The sequence below is a fragment of the Schistocerca piceifrons genome, chromosome 5 (genome assembly GCF_021461385.2).
Source record: "Schistocerca piceifrons isolate TAMUIC-IGC-003096 chromosome 5, iqSchPice1.1, whole genome shotgun sequence".
Lineage (NCBI taxonomy): Eukaryota > Metazoa > Arthropoda > Insecta > Orthoptera > Acrididae > Schistocerca > Schistocerca piceifrons.
The window spans coordinates 250,226,474-250,246,291 of NC_060142.1; the positions used below are offsets into that span (position 1 = coordinate 250,226,474).

Consider the following 19,818-nt stretch of genomic DNA (forward strand, 5'->3'; position numbering starts at 1 on the left):
TCATACTTCACACTTTGAACGTATTTCATCACACGATTCACGAAGCAGTTCAACTGCTGCATATCGCTCCTGTATGCATCACGAGGACGTCATTAGACTAATTACAGGAAGGGTTTACAAATAATTCTTGCGTTCCAGTCGTTAATGGAACTGGAGAAAATCACTGTAAGTAATTCAATGAAAAGTATATTCTGCCATGCTCTTCACAGAGGTTTGCAGAGTACGGACGTAGACGTAGAAATACCTGCGACTGAACGAAATACGATTGAAGATCCGTATGAGGTAAAAACAGCTCCCATTTAATTGTAAGTAGAACTGGCGTCATGAGGAGGTGCTAAAACATTTCCCTCTCCACATTTTACAGATAAAGTGTGGCAATATTTGGCAACAAGTGCCCTGATTGATGAAAAATTTGAGTTGGGCTGATATCGAACGAGAATCGTCTTGCATGCGTCATAGATAGTCTCGAATATTCACTCTCCACCACTTACATCCGACGGTTACAAATAAACAGGTGCATTTTCTATACATGACCAGTTATCACTGAGGCCATTCGGCTCCAACGTTTGTGTAAGAATTATCTGAGATGTTATTTAGCGGCAGGTCGGCGCACGCTTGAGTGCGGTGCGGTATAAGCATGTAGGGTCTAGTATGGACTTGTCAGGTTGCCTTTGTGTATTGTTGGTTAGAAGTGATTTGTGTTAGCCGATAAGCTGAAGTTGGAGAAAAAGTTTCACAGGTGCTGCAGCTGTGAGTATAGTATCAGGCACAAAAATTATAGAAGAGCTGTATTTTCGATTCAGTGTCTCTGTGACATACAGAAGTCAGTTTGTTTCGAAGTAAATAAGTGGCCAGTTCTGTAATAGCATACGCTTTAAGTAAGAAAATAGAGTTTTTCATTCACAGATTTGTTTCATACGTTGAATTGTTATTTAATATAACTGCAAAGAAGAATACATTTGTTCCATTTTGTCAAAAGTCTACCCTGAACCCGTGAAATTGAAGACCAGACACTGCTACTTGTTTTCAAATAGGCCTATGTTTGTTTTTGTTTTCTCCTTCCATAGAGCATTAGTATTCTTTCGTTCATGGAATGATTTAATCAGTGGACATCATGGTAAGTTTGCTTATCAGTTTCATTCCAACCCATCGAAGAATGCGGAATTAAACTTTTGATGAGATAATATATGCAGAATTATTGATTATTCAGAATACAATATTAATTCATTATGGACAGTTGTAAAAAAGGCGGAAACGATGGTATTTCGATTTAGGTAAATTGTGGAAGTTATGAAAGAACATGTACGTGTAGCATATGTTTCACACTGAGAAAGCAATAGACAGAAAATTCAATTTCACCCGCATGTTCTTGAGAAATAGGGAAAATTGACAATTTTAAACGAAATAACATCTTTGTACTTAATAGTATGTGCATTAATGCACAAGAAAGGTGTGACCATGATATATGGAGTTCAATTCATGATTATACATTCAGTGTAATTTGTTAGTCTCCATCACTATTTAATCACTTTCCACAATTTTTGCAGAGATAATGTACTGAATTGTAGTTCCTGTACACAAACGATGTATTTGGCTAATGCAGTTTATGATTTAGAAGGACTTTGTAACTTATCCATTTTAATTACTAGAGATAGTGATTATAAAGTAAATTTTACATTTAATTTAGTAATTTCAGTACACAATAAAGCTGTGTTGACAGCTACACAGTTTGAGATTCACAACTCATCATTCGGCTGTCCACGTTTAAATCATCAAAATGCATAGCTATTTGTTAGCTTTGGTTTATTGTGTAGTGTACACTAAATAAATATAGCAATGCAGATGTGCCTTTGTAATGAAATGATTGTGTACATACAGTTATCATCTAAGTAATAAAGTTTTAGATGTAAAATATCGCCAACTGAGATTTTTTTGTATCTTTTCCATGTTACTTAATTGTACCAATCCTAACATTTTGTGTAGTTTAAAGTTTCGACATATCTTGTGTGAAGTGTGTCTTAGATTTCGGAGTTTTTGCTAACTATGTTTACAAACAAAACCAAGAAACATTTTTTCAAGTTTGTCATCACAAACATCTGTGTTCTTGTATGTTACAAGTAGGGTAAGTAATTACATAGTATATTTGCACAGTAACATATGATAGTAGAATGCTGAAAAGTGCGCACCCTGAGTCATCTGGTCTAGCAATGTAAACTGAATTATCTTTTTTGAAATTATTACCATCTTTTGCACAAACTGGGTGGCATTTAACCAGAAATAAAAGTAAATGGTTCATAAAGATTTACAACAGGACATGACATACGAAAAACAAGTTAAAAGTTTTGGGTGTACTTATTGGTGAAAATTTAGACGAGAAATATTACATTGTGGATATTTTGAAATAATTATATTCAATTCTAATGCCTTAAGAATAGTTGCCAAATTTAGGTAGACATAAATGAGTAGTCTATTATAGCTTGCATATTTTTATCCTCTAGTGGATATTCTCTTATGGATTCTGGTCAGAGCTGCCATTGATAGTGGTCATGTGTGTGTGAGGGATTACAGAAGAGTCAGATTCCACTCGTGCTTTGACCCATGACGTCGTCATATGGCGGAATGGCTATTCTAAGCGTCTCCAATACGGTACCTATGATGTCACTACATACACAGAGCAACAAACACAAAAATACATATAAAGAAAACAATATCTCCCTCCAAACTACAATCAAATTAACAGGACAACCACGGGGAAATTAGGGTTTTAGGGTGGGGACAAACTACATATAACAAAACACGATCCTAAAACACACAAAATGACGAACACAAAAAAGAATTTACAAAAATCTACAGGAATTGGACGCTTCCCTTGACCTGTGCGTGAGATATACTTGCTTGTGCACTTTTTTCTCCACTGAAGAAGGTTGTGCTCAAAAGCTATAATATGTAAGTGTGTCTTCATTGGGCCTACAGCTCAATGGGTCATCTTTCCCATGAGTATCAATCTATTCTTTGCCTATTTTGTTGAGGTCTTCAATTTGAAGACTGGTTTGATACAGCTCCCCATGTTACTTTGTCCTGTGCAAGCCTATCTCAGAGTAACTATACTGCAACCTACATCCTTTTGAATCTGCATACTATATTCATCTCTTGGTCTCCCTCTACACTGTAGACCGCCCCCCCCCCCCCCTCTGCCCCCACATTTCCCTCCAGTAATAAATTGATAAATTGGTGACCTCTTGATGTCTCATGATCCTTCTTCTAGCCAGGTTGTGTCGCAAATTGTTTTGCTCCCCAATTCTGTTAAGTACCTCCTCATTAGATATGTGATTATCCATCTGATCTTAAGCATTATTCTGTAGCACCACATTTCCAAAGCTTCTCTTCTCTTATTGTCGAAAATGTTTATCGTCAATGTTTCACTTCCATACATGACTACACCCCATCCAAATACTTTCAGAAAAGACTTCTCAATGTTAAGAAATTTCTCTTCTTCAGAAATGCTTTTATTGCCATTGTCAGTCTACATTTTATATTCTTTTTACTTGGGCCATCACAGTTATTTTGCTGCCCAAATACCAAAACTTATCTACTACTTTGTCTCAATTCCTAATCCGATTTTCTCAGCATCACACTATATAATTTGACTACATTCCATTATCCTTGTTTTGCTTTTGTTGATGTTCATCTTGTATCTTTCTTGCAAGACACTGTCCATTCCACTCAAATGCTGTTCCAAGTCCTTTGCTCCCTCTAACAGAATTAAAATATCATTGGCAAACCTCGTAGTTCTGACTTCTTCTCCCTAGACTCTAATTCCTACTCCAAATTTTTTTTTTTTTTTTTTTTTTTTTTTACTTGCTCTATATACAGATTGAATAACATCGCAGATAGGCAACAACCCTGTCGCACTCCTTTCTCAAGCACTGTTTCCCTTTCATGCCCCTCAACTCTTATAACTGCCATCTGGTTTCTATACAAATTGTAAATAGCCTTTCACTCCCTGTATTTTACCCCTACCACCTTTAGAATTTGAAAGAGAATATTCCAATCAACATTATCAAAAGCTTTATCTAACTCTACAAATGCAAAAAATGAGAAGTCAAAGGGTCAATACTAACTCGTGTGTCCCTACATTTCTCCGGAATCCAAACTGATCTTCTCCAAGGTCGGCTTCTACTGGTTTTTTCATTGTTCTGTTAAGAATTTGTGTTAATATTTTGCAGTCATGACTTATTAAACTGATAGTTCATTAATTTTCACATCTGTCAGCACCTGCTTTCTTTGGAAATGGTATTATTATATTCTTCTTGAAGTCTGTGGGTGTTTTGCCTGTCTCATACCTCTTGCTTACCAGATGGAAGACTTTTGTCATAGATGGCTCTCCCAAGGCTATGAGTAGTTCTAACAGAATGTTGTATACTCCCAGGGCCTCGTTTGACTTAGATCTTCCAGTACTCTATCAAATTCTTTGTATCTCCCATATCATCTTCATCTGCATCTTTCTCTATTTCTATGTTACTGCCGTCAAGTACATCTCCCTTGTACAGTCCCTCTACATTCTGCTTCCATCTTTTAGTTTTCCCTACTCTGCTTAGCACTAGTTTTCTACTGAACTCTTAATGTTCATACAGGTGGTTCTCTTTCCTTCAAAGGCCTATAAGCAGCATTTATCTTTCCCCTAGTGATATATGCTTCTACATCCTTGCATTTGTCCCCTTAGCCATTCCTGCTTAGACATTTTGCATTCATTTTTTAGAGGTTTGTGTTCCCTTTCACCTGTTTCAGTTACTGCATTTTTATATTTTCACCTTTTATCAATTAAATTCTTGTGTTACCCAAGAATTTCTACTATGCCTCATCTTTTTACCTATTTGTCCTCTGCTGCCTTCAGTCTTCCATCTCTCAAAGCTGCCCATTCTTCCTCTGCTGTAATCCTATCTCCTGTCCTTATCAGTCATTCCCTAATGCTTGCTTTGAAACTCTGACCAACCTGTGGTTCTTACAGTTTATTCAGGTCTTATCTCCTTGATTTCCTACCTTTTTGGAGTTTCTTCATTTTTAATCTACAGTTCAAAACCAATTAGTTGTAGTCAGAATCTGCCCCCAGAAATGTTTCAAAATTTAAAATGTGTTTCCGAAATCTGTCGTACCGTTATATAATCTATCTGAAACCTTCCATTGTCTCCAGGTCTGTTCCCCACAAAACTTTTTAGCTACCCAGTAATAATATTTTTAGCCACCCAGTAATATTAATAATAATGATATTCTTAGCATATTAGGTCTGCTGTGAGGAACAACAGGCCAGCCAACACACTAATGTAACTGAGAAATGAGAAACTTAACAAATTGCAAAAATTATAAAAGATCTTTTAACTTTGCAGTTATGATTAGCACTGCTATAAGAGAAATACATAGTCTAACAAATTCTTCATAATTACTAAAAAAACTTAAATATTTATTACTGAGCCTGAAGATGGTGACAAATGCTGTGTCTTGAGCCTTGGCATCAAAATCAAGGATACTCTTTTAGCTATTAATGTCTTGCACAGGTCTGTCTGAAAATAGACTGGTGTAGAAGTTTCTGGCATCAGTTGTCTTTAAAGTCTGGTAAGCTGTTGATGTCCTTTAACGTTAGACTGGATGGAGATTTTCAACTAAGACATAATTTCACAAGTTTATTTGAAAAATATTTATAACCAGGATGACCACACCTTTTTTTTCTCTGGTAAATGCTGGTGAAACTTCTGGCACAAGGGTTTCCGTAAAATATTTCTGTATTTCATCTTTCCATCCAGTTAACAGGATAGGATTCTGGTGAACATACTTCACAGGAAAACTAGATGAAGAAGTAACTAAGAAACAGCAAAAGTCACCATTAATATTATAATTACTTTAACAAGATACTTGATTTGGTTTCTGTGCTGTTTGTAATCCGAAAATTTGTTTATTATAATGATACTCGTGTAATACTGGGAACAGAAAGTTGTCTGAAACAGCAGCAAAGTTCCAGATTCCAATTGGAATACATATAGTAGCAAGAACAGGCTAGGCACTGGTAGTGATGGTGTTGGGGGGGGGGGGGGGGCATACATGCTGCCATAATGTCTGTAGTATCTAGTGAGGTTATTATGAATTCTGGATGTGAGATTGTGGGTAAAGGTCAACTGTAGAATGGAAGAAAATCGTATAATTAAAACTGGAACCAGAGAAAGGGATTCGTATGAGATTATTTTTCAATGGCTTGTCTAAAAATTTCACCCAATAGATAGTTACAGAACCAATGCACAAGAGCAATGACTAACTAGTACCCTAAACTTTTCAAATCAATTTACATTGAGGCGGGTATGGACAGTGATAAAGCTGTGTTAGCATCAGTAACTACAGGTATTACTAGAAAAGTTTAAATAAAGTAGGAAAATATTTTTGATTAGCAAAAATGACAGTGTAGAAATTGCGGAGTACCTAAGTAGTAAACTTAAAGTATTCAGCTCAGAGGACGAAACCATGATGTACAAATAGGTAAATCTGAAAAGCATTGTAGAATATATCTTAGATGGGTGTGTGGGGAACAGTATTGTGAGGGATGGAAAAAAACCTCTGTAGTTTAACAGCTGCGTTATTAAGTTGCTGTAAAACCAAAGAACTTCTCCAATTTAAGTTAAAGTCCGGTAGACAAACAAAACTTGAATGTCTTCACTTAAAACTTCTGGGCTGATAGGCTGTGGTCGAAGTATAAAACTCTCCCCTGACATTTCGTCTCCGACTGCGGGGGACATCCTCAGAGGTACAGCGCCAAACTGTGAAGAGAACTCGAGGAAGTGCTGATTATATAGGCAGTACAGAGGGCTCCACTGTACTGCCTATATAATCAGTGCTTCCTCGAGTTCTCTTCGCAGTTCGCCGCTGTACCTCCGAGGATGTCTCCCGCAGTCGGAGACGAAACGTTAGGGGAGAGTTTATACTTAGAGCACGGCCTATCAGCCCGGAAGTTTTAAGTTAAGATAATACCGGCCGTGAAAGCTTACATTGTATGATCAAAACTTGAATGAATGTATTGGGAGGGTGAAATAAATTTCAAAATAAAATTTTGCCGAACAATCTGACAAAAAATCCTAATAACTTTTGGTCTTACATAAAATCAGTACATTGTCTGAAATCATCCATTCAATGAGTGGCACTGAACAACAGAAAAAGTCCAAAATAATAAATTCAGTTCGAAATTCGTGGAAGAAGATAAGGTTCCTCTTTTTAATTGTCGAATGAATGCCGAAATGCCAGATATTGAGATAAGTGATTGCAGGGTAGCAAGTCAACTAAAACTGCTCTACGTTGTAAAGCAACAGGATGGGATGAGATACCTGTGAGGTTCTACAAATATTATCCAAAAGAAATTGGTCCCCTTCTAGCAGTAATTTATCATAGGTCACCGCTACAACGAAGTGTAACGAGCAATTAGAAACACTGCAAGTCAGTCCCAATTTCAATAAGCGTTACCAGATAGACGTGGATAATTATAGGCCCAAATTGTTGCTGATGTCCATTGATTATAAAGTTAAGGAGCATGTTTTATGCTTGTGTGGTATAACATTTTTGGAGGACAAAAATCTCCATAAATATCGGTGTAGATTCCACAAACACAGGCTTCCAAAACTCAACTTGCGCTGTTAATCTTAAGAGATCCAGAGCGCTGCAGATGAAGGTGCTTAGGTTGCTACCATGTTCCCTGACATTCAGAAGCCAATTGGTACAGTTCCACAGAGTCATTTAGTGAACAGAATACACCTTAGAGTATTGGCCCAGATTTTTGATTGAATACAGGACTTCCTTGCAGATGGAACTCAACATGTTGTGCATAATGGAACAAAACTGATAAATGTAAAGGTAATTTTGGGAGTGCACCAAGATGTTGTTACAGGACCATTACTATTTACAATTTATATTAATGATCTAGTGGATAACGTTGGAGGATCCATCAGGCTATTCATAGATGATATTGTTACCTACAGAGAGGTTTTAATGCCAGAAGACTAGCAAAATGCAGGAAGACCAGCAGAGCACCAACGATCCTTGCAGGTACTACCAGTGAACCAGGAACATAAGTAAATGCAATGTACTGTACATAAATAGACAAAGAGTTCCACTACTGTTTGATTAAGCTGTTGATGACAGGTAGTTTGAAACTGTAATCTCCGTAAAATACCTAGAAATAACCAATTCGAGTGAACTAAAGTTGAATTACCACATAACACAAAGTAGATGTCACACTGAGTATCAATGGAAGGAAATGTAGTATATCCACAAATGCAATGGCTTCCAAAACACTTGTTCACCAATTCTTGAGTATTGTTCATCATTCTGGGACTCGTAGCAAGTAGGATTCATAGATGAGACAGAAAAGACCTAACAGAAAGTGGTGTGTTTTGTCGCGGGATCATTTATGGAGGTGCTCAGCAAACTCAGGCTGCAGGTATAAAGTAAAGGTGTTGTGCATCTTCTTCTGTGCTGTCCACATATCATTCAGGGGGGAAAAATTCTTTAGAAATACAACACGTGAGTCATTAAATTCCTTCATTGTTTGGAGTTTGGTATTAATGGTTGTCAGAGCACATGGAAAAATCTTCACATGACTATGCCCTTAACATTATTAAATATAATGTGTCCCCAAAGGGGTACAGTTTCGAGATCATCATAACCTAGTTCCATGTGCACAGTGGGTGAAGCACCCACCGGGATTAAAGAACTAGATGGCACATATATAGCAGGCCTAGTGTGATTTTTCTGTAAAAAAAAAAAAAAATGTTGATTCATCTATAAAAAATGATCACTCTTTGAATAAAATTCCACAGTTTATGAGTCTCACAATAATAGACTAACACAATGTGACATTACATAATACCATATCTTAATCTCTGTTTGTAAGAAATATAAATTAGTTTTCATTCTGCTTCTGCACTAATAGCCTAAAATTCAAGGTAGCACCATCTGTATGTATAACTACATACTTAGATGAAGAAGGTGTCTAAGTTAAGGATAGAACTTTCCAAAAAAGACTGCTTTAACTTACCTCATTCTGAAATAAAATACGTTATAATGTTTCTCAGCCATTTGCATAATATTTCTACAGCTATAGTACTTTTCCTAAATGAGTGCCCAAGACTTAACGTGCTATATGAATTTCATACCTCTTTGCACTTGAGGATAGAAGGCAGAAATAAGAATTAGCAGTTGCAACAGCTAAGGAGGCAATGCTTTGAGACATTGTCACATACATACAATGGTTGCAGTTCAGCAGGTAGACTGCACCCGTACCCTCCACTGAAAAGACTCACTTTCTTCTATCCTGCTTCCCTCCCAATCCACTCCTTTGCCATCTTCTACTGCACAAACTCATCAGCTGCAGTGCCCGTGTGTCACATTCCTATTCAATTGATTTCTAATTGATTGCCACATCCAGAAGAGTCTGGCAGAAAGTAGATATCTGGGCCTCTAGCACACACCCTTCAATCAGAGGAGGTTGAGGTTATACAACATTAAACAGTAACACTCCCACCCGTGACATGTTTCAAGTGTATGAGCTTTGGGTGCACATTCTTCCTATGAACTAGAGCGATACCCTTTGTCGGAACTAAAGAAGACAAACTTTCCCCCCAATTATGTGTGAACAATCCACAGCATGCATTAACTTGTCAAGAACAACAGTTGTTCCATTCATCAATATGCCATGCGTTGAGAAAAAGAAAAAAAATAAATAAATAAAACACTTGATAATTAATGATTCCAGGAAAAGTGCAAATGATTACACACTGTCAGTTTGCTAATAAAACTTTGCCAATACAGTAACAAAAACTTGAGCTGATAGAAAGACTGCAAGACATACAATTTTGCCAACACCTTGGTCTAGCCATAGTATTAAATAGACAAACTGCCGGAGGAAGAAGACATCAGACACCTGTATCGGGGAACTCAAGTCCTCGTATGGAACTTATGTAATACCAGATTCATCTGGCATCACATAGACTGGGGTTAGACAATCTTTTTTACCTGCCGCCCACTTTTGTAACTGTTAGCAGCAAAATTCTCGAAATGCCCACCAATTCCTCAGTAATGGCAATTAAGAAAATAAGGAAATACCTTTACTTTACAAAATTTATAAAGCAGAGTTGCAACAGGGAAAAGCATATAACAACAATTACTTACCAAATACTTTGTTAAAGGTTTATGAAAATGTTTTTAAAACCCCTACCACCTACTGCTCCCCCCCCCCCCCCCCCCCCATGAAAGCTGGAATGTGCCCACTAGTGGGTGGTAGAGACCAGATTGACAACCACTGACTAGGAATTTCTCACTGGTGTCCTCTTCCCATCATACAGCAAACCGACAACCAGGTATCAGCAAATGGCTTGAAGCAGAACAACTCCTAGCACATACAATACAGAGTTCAGCCTACGACAACATGACAGCACCATAAGTGTGTGTACAAAATATATTCTGCTGGGGAGTAACAGGCTTTGAAGTTTATCTCACTGCTTAGTATACCTGTAATTCAATTTTAAGTGGAACTGGATTGATTGTGGCAAAGATCAGCTTACCAATCATTAGGGAGAACATCAGTTTACTGGACACAATGAAACGTGAAAGAATTCCCTTCCAGGTTATATTCAAATTAATTTGGAAACACTTGAACATTGTGGCATGTAATGAAACACAATAGAGACAAATAATAAAATCATTGAATGCCATAATGTGACACTGAATGACAATGCAGTCAGTTAACAGAAGTGCACACACACGAATGCATGCATGTGCCCACACGTGCGCGCATGCCCACGTAGAATAATTTAAACAAGTTGCTTAGCGGTATGTAACATAAAACATTGTATAAACAAAGTACGAATATGTTTTAGGCAAAGAAAGTGCTTGTTAGTATTTTCAAACTTTTGAATCTTAACTTCTGTGCATTTTTAACTACAATAATGGATACATAATTATTCATGATGCAGGAACTGATTTAAATAAATAGGGAGAAAGTAGCAAAATTGAGCACACAGTTTTAACCGTATGTCACCGGTATTCTTTTATAAAATCAAGCTGTTCAGATTTGAGACTGTTGCTGCAGAAGACAACACTAGTATGCTGCCAACACAGATGTATAACTGCGGTTCCCACCTCCAGTCCCATAATTGTTAACAAGCCGTCACTCATTTAAACACTGTGGACGTGCTTTTGTATTGACTTGGTCATCTTGAACACCTCGATGAGCATGTACAATGCACTCATCACAGTATCTAGATCAGCAAGCTTAGGCACTTCTCTCTTTACCAAGTGCCATATTGGGAATTCACCCATATTGTGCCCCACACAGCACAGATAATATTGGTGCGCCAAAAGCCAGCAGAAGATACCGCAGACCAGTCACTTACTCAACATATTGAAACAAACAACCAGCAGATGGAATTGCAATCTAGTTGGGGACAGGTAGAAAAATTATCATCTGCTTGTGGAGTCAGTATCATAGTCTTAATCACAGCCTCCTTGTGGCAGATCACTTTCTCCTTCGCCGTCCAGAAACTGAATTGGGGAAAATCCTCACAAGGTCCATAAGACAAGAACAAACTGAAGGTGAAACAGATCTGATAGCTTCAACCCAGCAGATGTTATCTGGTCTGAAACGGCCCATGAATGTAGGCACAGTACCTCACTAACAGACTGAACATAAAGAAATAGCAAAGTAACCGATGCTCGTGTGCCCACACAAGGTAATAATCCAGTGAAATTGTAATGGATATTTTCTTTGTCTGGCCAAGCTCCTAAAATGGATGGCTATCCACCTTCTGGATTACTTTGTGTTACAAGAAGCGAGAGTATTTGAAAACCAACATCCAACTCTCAGAAGCTATCACACTTATTACAGAAAATGTCAATACTGAATGAGTCAGGAGTAGACTGCAAGCTGGTGTGCTGAGATACCTGCAGCAAGCAAGTACTTTCAGTACTACATTAGAAGCTAAGGAAGTTTGAATCCTAATGACAATTAATGTAACTTCAATACTACATTAGAAGCTATGGCAGTTTGAATCCTGATGGCAAAGCGTGAGTATCTTTCAGGCGAGGAAAATGTTTGTTATTATTTTCAAACTTTCGAATCTAACTTCTGTTAGTTTTTAACAGCAATAATGAATACATAATTATTCGTGACACAGGAACTGATTTTAATATAGGGAGAAAGTAGCAAGATTGAGCACACAGCTTTAACTGTATGTCACCTGTATTCTTTTATAAAATCATGCTGTTCAAATTTGAGACTGTTGCTGCAGAAGACAACACCGGTGTGCTGCCAACACAGATGTGCAACTGCAATCCCCACCTCCAGTCCCAAAATTGTTAGCAAGCCGTCACTTGTTTAAACATCGTGGATGTGCTTTTGTGTCAACTTGGACATCTTGAACATGTCGATGAGCTTTTACAGTGCACTCAGCATAGTATTTGGGCCATCAAGTATAGGCACAACCCTTTTTGTCAAGTGCCAGAATGGGAAGTCCTCCATATTGGGCCCCACACAGCACAGTTAATATTGTTGAACCAACAGCCAGCAGAAGATACCAAAGACCAGTCAGCAATTACTCATTCAACATACTGAATGTAATTGCAATCTACTTTTGGTAGACACAACCGAGAACCATTTCATTTATGCTTTAGTTAATGGGTTTCCATGGTGTTTTAGTCCCAACCTCATCGCTGAACCAGAACATGACGAAACCCAGCACCTGAGCAATGATAATAAGACACAGTCTCACAACATTTAACTGTATTTGGCATGGAGCTGAATTTTTGTCCCATTAATAGGAAAATAATCATCCCTATTTTGAAACCAGAGAAAACATCACACTTCACTAATAACTATGGGCCAGTCAGCCTAAGGAATGGCTTATATACAGTGCTGGAGCAGGTATACCATTTGAAACATTTGGAGATCACAATCCAAAAGGCTTTTGTCCCTGAAGATCTAGTTGTCCTGCAAAATATGTAAGAAACTACTTTTCACCACTACTTACATTCAACACTGTATGTTGGAGGTTTTTGGGGTGCCTTTTAGTCTTTATGCATACCACAGTCAATGAAGAACAAAAGAAGTCAGCTGGGGAAAAAAAGTTCGTGTAGTCGCAAATTTTTACACACTGGTAGAGGGAGTTCAATGAGCAACATACTAAAAATCATGACCGATGGGACATGGGTATTGGGATGGTGGGGCATTGAAAAGTCACTTTTTGATTTTTTTTTTATGAATAGCTAAAAAACTGCAGCTTCTAATAAAAATGTTTCCTGGGACAAAATTAAAGTGCATTAAATTGCCTACAAAAGAAGCTCCTATTCATTTTTTATCTATGTCTAATAGTTTTTCACTGCAGGGGATGGAAAAATCATAGATTATTAAAAAGTTTGTTTTTACAGTATAAAATTAATGTTTAAATGAAATGGGCGAAAAACAAATATTAAATGTATGTACCACATCTAAGTGCATGAGTACTGTGTTAGGGAATAAGTTGTGTTCTGGGGATGCAACAGGTTGGAGGGGGGGGGGGGGGGGGGGTTGATGTATGTATGGGGTAGAAGAGCGATAGAAGGTACTTTCCAGTTTTGATATAGCTGATTTCATGAATGTGAAAACATGTGGTGCCCCAAGAACTAAATCTGAATACACAAAACTTTTTTATCTCAAATGACTTAATATTTCTAAGTATATTTCAGTGGCCCAAGGTACGTGTGTATATGTTATTAAAATGAATATAGATCACACTTTTTTGATTCAGCTTCGGAAATTACATCCTCATACAATTAAATCCAAGACATCCAACAGATTTTTAAATAAACCTGGAAATATTCACAAAAATATTTGTTCATATTCCCTTAATATTAGCTTAAACAGAAGACTGAAAATCCGAAATGGAAAAAAAAAAGTCAGAGTGATTGAGAAAATCCTGTCGTGTATCAGCAAAATAAACAAAAAATGCCACATAAATACACTTCTCCCCCCCCCCCCCCCCCCCCCCCCTCCCTGAAGTTTTGAAACAAGGAATAAACTTCAAAAAAATAGTCTTATTCAACACTGATGCCATCTACAACATATTATTTGTTTACAGAACTTCAAGTCTGATCATGTTAATGGAGTTATTGCATTACCACCACACATTCTGTTTTTTAAGTGTTTGCTGGCATAACTAAAACTAAACAAAATGTGTTCTGGAAGGTGCAATTTTTGGCTTGTGTAGAGAAATTATGGCCGGTGGCCAGTACCTCTAGATGAATGTGGAAAATTCACATTGTAGTTGGTTGGTAGGTTTTAATAGTCTAGGACTGAATAAGACAATTCTTATCTCTCCAGTTTGTCACAGTACTGTGCAGCCATACCAAGTGGACTGCTGAATTTGTGACTTTGTCTGCATGTATTTCTGTGTTTGCACACCATAGAGAAGCTCCCAATTCCTAGAGAATTTTGATCTTGAAATGTCACATTATTTGTTTCTAGTGCAGAATTTAAATTTTTAAAATTTTTTTTATTCATGCAGTTGGTTCACAGATTGAGAATAGATGTAAGCAACTACAGTATAGCATTGCCATGTGCTTCAAAGGCACTAAAATTTCTCTTCCATGTCATTTAGATGTATGATCAATACAAAATGGATAGCCACATAGGGAAGGCGGCCAGCAGCAGAAAGTCTAGACTGTTAGATAATGTAATGAATCAGACAAGAGTCCTCCTTCAGAGGTAGAAACACGTACAAACATTCACATACGCCTAACACAGAAATGCATCTACTGTCATCTCCGGACACTTTGGCCTGACTGCAGTGAACTGTGATCCCAGTTGGGGCAGGTAGTGGGGGTTCAGAAGAGGCCTGAGATGGAAAGGGGAAGGGGTTGAAGGGTAGGGCTAGGGGAAGATACTGCATTTGTAGTGTGCAGGAACAGGACGGTGGGTTGGTAGGTGAAGCATAGTAGTGAGACAGTGTTGGGTGTGTGTGTGGGGGGGGGGGGGGGGGGGGGAGAGAAAAGAAGGTAGAAGCAAGGAAGGGGAAAGAACTATGTAAGTGTAGTGGGGGGACAGAGGGCATGTGTGAATCTAGAGAATAAGCAGGAAAGGGTGTCAGAATAGCAGGAAGGATATTTCTCATACAAGAGGTGGTTGAAACCCTGGTGGAATGTATGATTCAGATATTCCAGTCTTGGATGGTGCTGAGTGACAGTGAAGGTAAGTTGGGGGGTGGTAGGTGTCTGGAAGACAGTGCTAGAGATCTGTTTCTGGACAAGGCGAGAAGGGTAATTTTCAGTCTGTGAAGGCTCACCTAGAGTGACTTTGCTATATTTGGAGAGGGACTGATTATCATGGCAGATGTGATGACCATGCATTATTTGATCGAAAGCATGTGGACACCTGTTAGTGGGCATTAATATGGAGTGTGTCCACCATATTCTTTATGATGGCTTGAACTTTGCTGGGGACACTTTCAGTGAAGTATCTGGATTCCTGTGGAACTGTGGCAGCCCATTCTTAATCAGGAGCCAAGTCGATGTAACTCACCCCAGAAGTGTACCACATTGAGCTCAGGTTGGGATTCTTGGGCAAACCAGTCAGTTTAAAGAAATTTACTGTCCAGAAACCATTGCCTCACATATGCTGCTTTGTGACAGGATGTGGTGTCATGCTGATAAAAACAATCATCATCCCTGATTTGTTCCTCTAGTGTACACAGTACACAATACTGTAAAAAGTGTTCATATACTTCTGTGTTTATAATTTTCTTAAGTGCTAGAAGGAAACAACACCCTAACCACAAAAAATGCCTCCATAATGTAACATCGCCTCCTCCATACTTCACTTTTGGCGCTATACGTAACGGCTAGTAATGTTCTCCAGGCATTTGTCAAACGTAAGCCCTTCCAAGGCCACAGGATAAAACATGATTAATCAGTCCAAATCAACTGTTTCAATTCATCAACTGTCAAGTGGCATCACTCTTTACACCACCTCAAGCGTTACTTAGCATTTACTACAGAAATGTGCTGCTTATGAGGAGCTGTACTACAGAAATGTGCTGCTTATGAGGAGCTGATCGACCATAGTACCTCATTTTTTTTTAACTCCCTAAGCACAGTCATTGTACTAGCTGGACTGCTGGTAGCACTGTGGAACACACGAGTGATTCCTTCTGCTGATTTCATGTGATTTTTTTACGATCACTCTCCACAATGCTTGATGATCCCTGTCCGTCACTATATGAGATCTGCCTGGTCTAGGTTTAGCTATTGTTTTTCCTTCGCATTTCCACTTCACAGTCACAACACCAACAGCTGGTTTGGGCAGCCGAAGAAAGGGTAATATGTCCCTGATGGATTTGTTACTCAGGTGACATCCAACAACTAGTTCACTTTCAAAGTCACTGAGCTCTCCTGGCTGACCCATTCTGCTGGTACTCCTTCTCTAATGACTACACAGTGCTCCCCAACTTCTTTTACACTTGCGGGTCTGTCTCTCGTGATATCTAGCGGTCAAGTCTGTTTTACGTAGGGGTGTTTGGAGTCTTTCGATCAGATAGTGTGAGTGGTTAGTGTGTATAAAATTGATTATTGGTGTGGAATGGGTGGCAGTTATTGAAACGGAGGTATTTTTGGTAGTTGTTAGGATGGAGGTACTGATGGTGCCATGCTTTGAGATGAAGGTTGTAGGATGGAGGTATTGATGATGCAATGGATCGGCCACCACTGACGAAACCTTGAGTGCTCACCTCACGCTCCAATACATGTGACCTATCATCATTTATTACACGATAGTGAAGTCAACATGCTTCAGATGAAGGTTAACTTTGAAGAAGGTTGCTTATTTGGTTGAGGAGGACCAGGTGGAGCATATAGGGGAGATAGTGTTGAGTTTCTGGAGGAGTGTGGATAGTATGATCTCACTCTTGGTCCAGGTCATGCAAGTGTAATCAGTGAATCTGAAATAGATGAGGCTTTTAGAATTTTCTGTGACTAGGAAGGATTCCTCTAGATGGTCCATGAATATGTTGGCATAGGATGGTCCCATGTAGGTGCTTGTGGCTTTACCATGGATTTGTTTGTAGGAGAAGAAATTGTCAGCAAGCCATCACAGGTTGTCTTCATGCACAGGCACATGTTATATTACTTTTGTGATTCTTTTGTCTTGCAAAGAGGGAGAGTGTCATGTGAATTTAGGATGAATCATATGCATGTTAACTGCTGCTATTTTATGATGTTCTGGATACTGATGACTTGATCAGCATGCCAAGGGTTGGACTGACTACTTTCTGCAGCACAATAAGGGCTGAATGAGGAAGTGATAAGGAAAAGATTGAAGACACGAACTTAGCATGGTTCTGTAAAGACTGACATCCTGCTTGATTGCAGAACAGTGGAAAAACTGTCGCCACATCAAGGAATCATCACAATTTCCCACGAACAAGAAAGACAACTAAGGAAATCAAAGGTATATAGAGGCTGCTAAAGTCACAGCATTTCCTGACAGTTATCTTTAAGAAGCCTGTACGCAGATTCCAGAAGGGACCAAATGTACCCCTCCCCCAGCTTGGAGGACACCTGTGAATGTATACTAATGTTCCGCCAATTAAACTCGTGCTGAGTACTTTCACTGATTCAAGGCAATACAGCCACATGCGGAACTTTACCTCTGTAATCAAGTAGTTGAAATAATATAAAAATCCCACTTCATAGGCTCCTATCTGATAACTTATTAACATATACATCAGCTAAAGACTAGTTATATCACAAAACTGAATGCTTCCCATTTCTTCTGTAACATCTGCTGGGTAGCAAACCACTCATTTGTCGCATGTTTCTACAACACCCCAGTTTTGGTCTGTATGGGCTACCAAGGCTTAGAATATGGATCAGTAATGCTATTGGCACTGTGTTTGCGAGCTGAATCAGATATCCCACCATTGTGCATTTGACCGCAACATTTCATAACAAATTATGCAATAACAACCTCCCCAATTTGGTCTTGTTTAATAATCTGGTTGTGTCTTGTCCAGTCTGGTCTTGTTTAATACTCAAGGGTTTAGTGTCTTCATAAATCACTATAGGGTACATTTATGCTGCAGCCTCGCAGTTGGCACATGACACCTCACTGCTTGCTGGGAGCCTTGTTGCATTTATGCTGCAGCCTCTATGCTTGCCAGGAGTAATTATGCTCACATTGCTAGCAGAGTTGAGCATGGCACTGTTGGAGTGACCTTGAAGTAGCCAGTCACAGCTCAAGTTTCAGGGCATGCAACGATGGTCACAGTGCGAAATATAAACAGGTTTGATATCTTCGCCTGACAAGGACTGTAGTGAGCAGTGGGACCAGCAGCGATGGTGAAGTTTAAATGGGCCGGTAAGACTCAGTGAACTTGTTTCATCATCACTAGGCCATGCAAGTGAGCAGTGAGGTAGCAGCATAAACGCAGCCTTAAAACAGGTAATCGATGGTGATACGCACTAACACTATTTGGAACTTTGGCTCCCTACTTTGGGCTCTATGTACAGAGCTCTTGTACAAGCTATCACACAGTGTGTAACTGCCCTCAATATTGAGTGGATCTGATCAGAGAATCAAAGGAATTGGATATTCCTTCAACTTTTGGTGTTTAGCTCTGTCCAACACAAATACTCTAACTCAGAAACCAACCATGAAGATGGGTTAAAAGTAGGTTCTGTTCATATATACATAGAGGGTCAGGATTAAAACTCATTGCCGAACACACTCGTGGCTGAATTTATAGCCATCACAAGAGCCCTTACATTTGCACGTAAACATACATAGTTCCTAGTATCCAGCACTTCAATGACTAGTTGTTAATTGATAGACCAATGTTATTCACTAGTATCAAGTATTCAAGTTCTACTTTTTGACATTAACAACTTTCACATGGATTCCAAGTCAAACAGAATTTTGAGGATAGAAACTTGCTGATCAGTTGACCAATAAGCCAGCGCCAAAGGAGTACTAGAAGTGATTGTGCGAGGTGAATTGAGGCATGTAATTTTGAAAGATTGAAAATCAGTTGCCCTCCTAAATAAACTACAAACAATCAAGGGATCCTTTCTTGCAGGATGATACACCTTCTGAACTTCTCAGAAAGAACCAATGGTTCTTTGTTCATTGCATAATGGCCCCACTAGGCTCATTCTCACCCTCGGCCTCAGCTTCATCTGACAGCAAGTGGACCCTTTCTAGTGTGGTTATGGTGCTGTCCCTGTCCCAACAGTAGCTCACATTTTTGTCTAGTGTACCAGTATAACTGAATTAGTATGAAAACTAGAGTAGAGCGACTTACTACCTTCTGTGCCCACAGGTGATGTGTGAGCAGTATATTAGGTCATACAGTTTATTAAGAGAGTGATTGATTTTTGTTCTAAAATATAGCGGTATTTACAGTGTTTTACTATCTCTGGGACAAGCATAGGGGGAGCATCTCTTGCCCTGAAATAGCTGCCCCTCTCCCCCTTTCTGAGACTACTAGTTGTGCTTGGTCCTGAAACCAACGTAAGTTATGAATGTTTCAGAATCTTTCAAGCATTCCCCCACTCTTAGATCTTTGAACATCATGTCTTAGACTTTGTAATTGTAAAAAAAAGGTCATTATTATTATTATTATTATTATTATTGAATACTGGACACTGTGTCTTGCTGACTACAGAAAAGAGCATGGTGAGTGGGACTGGAATGTGTATCTCGAGCCCTTGTTGTCAGCCCTGGGAAAACACCAGCTGGACCTTTCCCTACTTTGACAGCCGCCG

At 38.8% G+C, this 19,818-nt stretch overlaps 1 protein-coding gene across 1 annotated transcript in view; it reads left to right on the plus strand.

Annotated features, from left to right (window-relative positions):
• Nucleotides 1-251: 251 nt before the first annotated feature.
• LOC124797903 (eukaryotic translation initiation factor 2-alpha kinase 1-like) overlaps nt 252-19,818 on the plus strand; it is a 153,263-nt gene continuing 133,696 nt past the window's right edge. The window contains exons 1-2 of the mRNA XM_047261022.1: nt 252-282; nt 365-750. The gene's annotated coding sequence lies outside the window, so the exon portion shown is untranslated. The remainder of the gene's footprint in view (nt 283-364; nt 751-19,818) is intronic.